The following is a 5,552-nucleotide window of genomic DNA, read 5'->3' as shown; positions in this document are numbered from 1 at the left end:
TAGAGATACATAGAAACTAGAGATGGGTGAACCGTTAGTTAATGAGGTTGAACTCCAATAAAGGGAATAGATCGGAGCAAAGGTGATTCTCTAGTGGGTCTAGAAGGAATATTACCATATTGAAGATGAACAAGATTGAAAAAGATTTTATAGACTTACGTGTCCCACTGACTCACACTAGAAATATGAATGAATTCTTGTAAGAATTACTTCAAAGACATGATTCTTGTATAAAGAATGTTTAAGTCCAGGGTAGAGGGGGAAAACTGCTATTTCATGCTATAAGCAATGTTCAAAAGGAAACCATCAGCACTACCACAGCAACAGCAGAGGTAAATTATGGGTGGAGGGACAAGAGTTAAGAGGAGGTTTAGATTTCCTATTTGGTGAGGGTGTGTTTATTGGTTTTCTGTCTCTTGGGAACAATGAAATTATCTAAAATTGAGAATGTTGATGGACTGTGGACTTTGAGCCCTCTACATGATGCCTGATGAATGCAGGTGGCTGAAGGATGCACTGACAGAGAAGTAGAATGGCGAATGATGGTGTATACTTATGAACAAATGTTGTGCTGCTACAAAAAGGAACCTTGTCGTGAGGCATGTGCGCTGGTCTGAAAGGATGTATGTATCCTAGGAAAGCCATGTTTTAATCCTAATCCCATTTGTAAAGGCAGCCGTTTCTTCTAATCCCTATTCAGTATTGTATGTTTGAAACTGTAATTAGATCATCTCCCTGAAGATGTGATTTAATCAAGAGTGGTTGTTAAACTGGATTAGGTAGAGGCATGTCTCTACCCATTTGGGTGGGTCTTGATTAGTTTACTGGAATCCTATAAAAGAGGAAACATTTCAGAGAAAGAGAGAGATTCTGAGAGAGCAAAGAATGATATAGTGACGAGAAGCAGAGAGCCTACCAGCCAGCAACCTTTGGAGATGAAGAAGGAAAATGCCTCCTAGGGAGCTTCGTGAAACAGGAAGCCAGGAGAGAAAGCTAGCAGATGACACCGTGTTCACCATGTGCCCTTCCAGGTGAGAGAGAAGCCTTGACTGTGTTCGCCATGTGCCTTCTCACTTGAGACAGAAACCCTGAACTTCATCGGCCTTGTTGAACCAAGGTATCTTCCCCTGGATGCCTTAGATTGGACATTTCTATAGACTTGTTTTAACTGGGATGTTTTCTTGGCCTTAGAACTGTAAACTAGCAATTTATTAAATTCCCCTTTTTAAAAGCCATTCTGTTTCTGGTATATTGCATTCTGGCAGCTACCAAACCAGAACAGCATGCAACAATGTGAATGAACATGTAGGATATTTGGTGAGACAAAATAAGCCAGAAACAAAACAACAGCAAATGGTATGGTCACCTTTAGAAAATGCTTATAAAAAAACAGGGGCCTAGATTGTAAGCTTTTAGAGCAGACACATTAAGTCCGGAGTGGTGATTATTCCTGGATTTTGAGTGGCTGTTTTGTATAGATAACCTTTTATTTAGAGATAAGACCAAGGCCGAACAGGTTGGGGTTAAAGTAATTCAGAACATAGGGGTAAGGAAGACAGAATCACACATACTCTTTGAGACCAACGGAAGAAAGTTTTATTTGATCTGGAACTGAAATTTTCTGTAGTGCATAATCTAATTCAACCTATCTGTAGAGCTTATTTGAACAACTGAAACGCAGAAAGCACAGAACGAGAAAGAGGTCCTTTAATCCTGTATAGATTATTATAATGCCTGGAAACATCCTAAAGTTTAATAACCAGATTATCAAAAAGTAATGGCAAAGTTCCCTGAGGGATGGGAGAAAGAACATGGAACTATCAAACCTTACCATCAGGGAATCCCCTGATACTGTGTCAAACTTTAGGGAACCCAAATCAATAGGCCATGCCCTCGATCATGAGGCTTACTCTTGTGAAGCTTATGTAGGTAGCAGAGAAGCTTAGACTACCTATAGGCATGCCTAAGAGTTACTTCTGGAGGACCTCTGTTGTTGCTCAGATGTGGCCTCAGTCTCTCTAACTCTAAATGAAATCATTGCCCTCCCCCCTACGTGGGACATGACATTCAGGGGTGAAAGTCTCCCTGGTGAGTGGGAAAGGACTCCCAGGGATGAATCCAGACCTGGCACCGTGAGATCAACAATTGCATCCTGACCAAATTGGGGGAAAGAAGTGTAACTGATAAAGTATCAGTGGCAGAAAGAGTTCAAATAGAGTCGAGAGGCTACTCTGGGGGTTGCTCTTCTGCAAGCTTCAGTTAGACCTTGCTATCTATCATAACCTGCCAACCCTGAACCAGGACCATTCCAGCCAATCCTAAAGAACACCTAGGGCAATTTACAAGGTTCCACAAGGGTTCCAGGCACTAGAGTAACTTTCCAGAAACCTACAACCTCCAGATGGGTCCCTGGTCCAGGTAAGTCCTGAAACCTAGCCCAGCCTCTCCAGAACATCAGATAGTTCCATCTCCCTACCCCGTATTAGTGGCAGACCCTTCCAATATCAAAAATTTGGAATTTCCATAGCCCAAACAACCCCAATGAGAGGTATGGAAAGATCAAAGGTGTTGGTTGAATTAGAAGATAGGACTTAACAAATGAATATGAATGCTGAATTATTAAATTGATATCTCTTTTAGTTTCCAGTATTTTAGAGCAGCTAGAAGTACAAACCTAAAATTGTGAAACTGTAAAATTGTGAAAACCATATCAAAACCTGAAATACATTCTACAACTAATTGTGGTGTTGTGCTTGAAATTTATAGTTTTTTGTGTATATGTTATTGCTCACAAGAAAAGAAGGAAAAAAAAGTCTATTGTGATGATAAAAAAGTATTTAAGCCCTCTAGCCTCCTATGTTCTGGAGCAGCTAGAAGGAAAAATATGAGAGGATCGTATGGTAGCCCATGACAAGCTCTGGGATCTATCCTGTAACTACTTTTTGAAGAGTGCTTTGAAAACGATTGCTTTTTTATTTCTTTGCCTTGTATATATGTTATACCATACAATTAAAAAAGTTTAAAAAAATATGTAATGGGGGAATAAGGGGTAAAAAATAAATTGGGTAGATTGCAATACCAGTGGTCAATGAGAGGGAGGGGTAAGGGGTATGGAATGTATAGGTTTTTTCTTTTCTCTTTTTATTCCTTTTTCTGGAGTATTGCAAATATTCCAAAAATGATCACAGTAATGAATATACAACTATGTGATGATATTGTGACCCATTGATTGTATTCTTTGGATGGACTATATGGTGTGTGAAGATATCTCAATAAAAATATTTGTATAAGAAAAATCCTTCCAGCAAATGTGCATGTCTCAGGCTTAGCGCTAACCTCTCCCCTTCACCTTATAAAATGATTCCGGGTGACTTAGGGCTGCATTCACATCAGCATCCACAGTGCCTGCTTTCTCCCCAGACTACAAGCACTTCCTAGTCTACAGTAGCCATTTGGGGAGCCCACAGGCAGCCAGGGAAGCCCCACTGCTCCGAAGATCCCAAAAGTCAGGCTAAGGTGAGTCGCTCCCCTCCCCCTGCCGGGACTGTGCTGGGGGCAGGGGCGGTGAGCATCTGGTCTCCGGAGCAGACAGAAATAACAACTATAACAGTAATTGCCAATAAAGTCCTTGCCAACCACTATAGGCCAGGCACTGTTCTAAGTACTTTGCATTTATTAGCTTATTTAATTCTCACATCAAACCCTTGAGGCAGGAGTCATTACTGTCCCCATTTTCAGATGGTGACATGTACCATCTGACAACCCAATACCAGCATTCTCACATGGCAACGATCACAGGAGCAGAGAAATGGCTGCCCCCTTAGCTGAGACATGCACACTCCAGTTTGCCATAGTCCCCACCTCCCCTTGTTGTCTTACACCCTTCTGTCCTTGCTCAGCCCCTGTGGGTATCTGAGTTTGGGGCCATGCTGCCTCCTCCATCAGACTTCCTCCACTCTCATATGGTTCTTTAGGAATCTGATTTGAGGTCTGAAGTTCTGCCAAAAGCTCCACCTTTCTCCTTCCTTCAACCAACTCCTCCAGGAAGCCTTCCCGGCTTAACCATCAACTCTGCAAATGCCTGAGCTGAAAAGATGCTTGGAGGTCTTCTGGTCCTAACCCATAAGTTATACATGAGGAGACCAAAGGCTGGAGAACCATACGATGCCTGCCTCCCTTCACACTACCCCAAACCTTCCTCAAGCCCTCTCCCGCCAACAAGTTTTTCACTCATGCCTTTCTACAGAAGAGATGGGCTGGTGTTGTTCTCACCCTCCCCCTCAGAGGCCGAGTCCCTGCAGTACACGAGGCTGCTCTCGCTTCCAGGGTCTCCCTGCTGTTCCCGATCAGCCCTGGGCCTCCTCACCTTTGCCTGGACACAGGTGTCAGGGAATCCCCACCTGGTGCTATTCGTCTCCCCAATATTTTGGCCCTTCCTTCCACTTCCTCCATATCACCCCAGCTACACTCTCCTGCCAAATCTAGGCATGACCCAGATTCCACCCCTAATTTCCCAGCTAAAGAAGGAGCGTCACAGAGAGGCCAAATGCACCGCCTGAGGTCCCATAGCCCACTCCTGGCAGGGTGGGGACCGGCACCCACCTGGCCTCTGACCCCTGGGTAACTGCCTTTCACTCTCCACTAGGCCCAAGAAGGGACCCTGTGACCAGTGGGCAGTGGAGTCTGGGACCCACCCCGCAGAAGTCATTTCCTGGGACATGTGTACCCTGGCAGCCCCCCGAGGTCCGGCTCCACCCCTCCATCCTCTGCCGGCCCGGCTGCTGCACCCACAGTGTGAGCACACACCGCAACCCTAATTGTCACACGCTGGGCATCCCCAGGCGTCCTGTATGGCACAGCTGCCAACTGCAGAGAGTGCTGTGTCAGCCATCCCCACTGGCCAGGCACCACTCCCTCCCCTGCCCTGCGCCCCTTCCACCCACTAAACTCCCTCAGGCAGGAGCCGCCAGGGCTGGCAGGAAAGGTCCCCTGAGTAGGGAGAGACTTGCCTGGCCGTAATTAAACTCTGCCACCACACAGACTGCAGACAAAAGGGAACCCATAATGGGATTAGAATTGTCATAAATTAAAATCATAAATTCAATAAATGCCTTATCGGCCTCTCTCTGGGAATGGCTGGCCCACAGTGGCTGGCTTGGATAGGCATAATAGAGGGGCCAGGCAGGCAGCGAGTGGGAGAGACTCTGGCCCAGCTGCCTGCCCACAAGGGCAGGCCATGGCAGCCTGTGGTGCTCCAGAACTATCAGTGGCTCCCTATCACCTCCACGACCCAGTCCAGCCTAGCTCTTCACCAACTCCCTGGCTCAGGATTTGCTGCCACCCACCATACAGGCTCCCCTGAAAGTGCTGTGGACTCAAGTGTATGGTGAAGAGGTATGACACTGTCATGGGAAAGTGCCAGGTTTGAATCCTGGTTCCAGCACATGCAAACAGCGTAATCTTGTTGGTGCATCTGAGTCCAGGAGCTTTCATTACACACACGCCATCCATCCAGACCCCCTTTCATCCTCTCGTTCTGTACACATTTATTA

The sequence above is a fragment of the Tamandua tetradactyla genome, chromosome 2 (genome assembly GCF_023851605.1).
Source record: "Tamandua tetradactyla isolate mTamTet1 chromosome 2, mTamTet1.pri, whole genome shotgun sequence".
Taxonomy (NCBI): Eukaryota; Metazoa; Chordata; class Mammalia; order Pilosa; family Myrmecophagidae; genus Tamandua; species Tamandua tetradactyla.
This window is presented reverse-complemented; position numbering follows the sequence as displayed.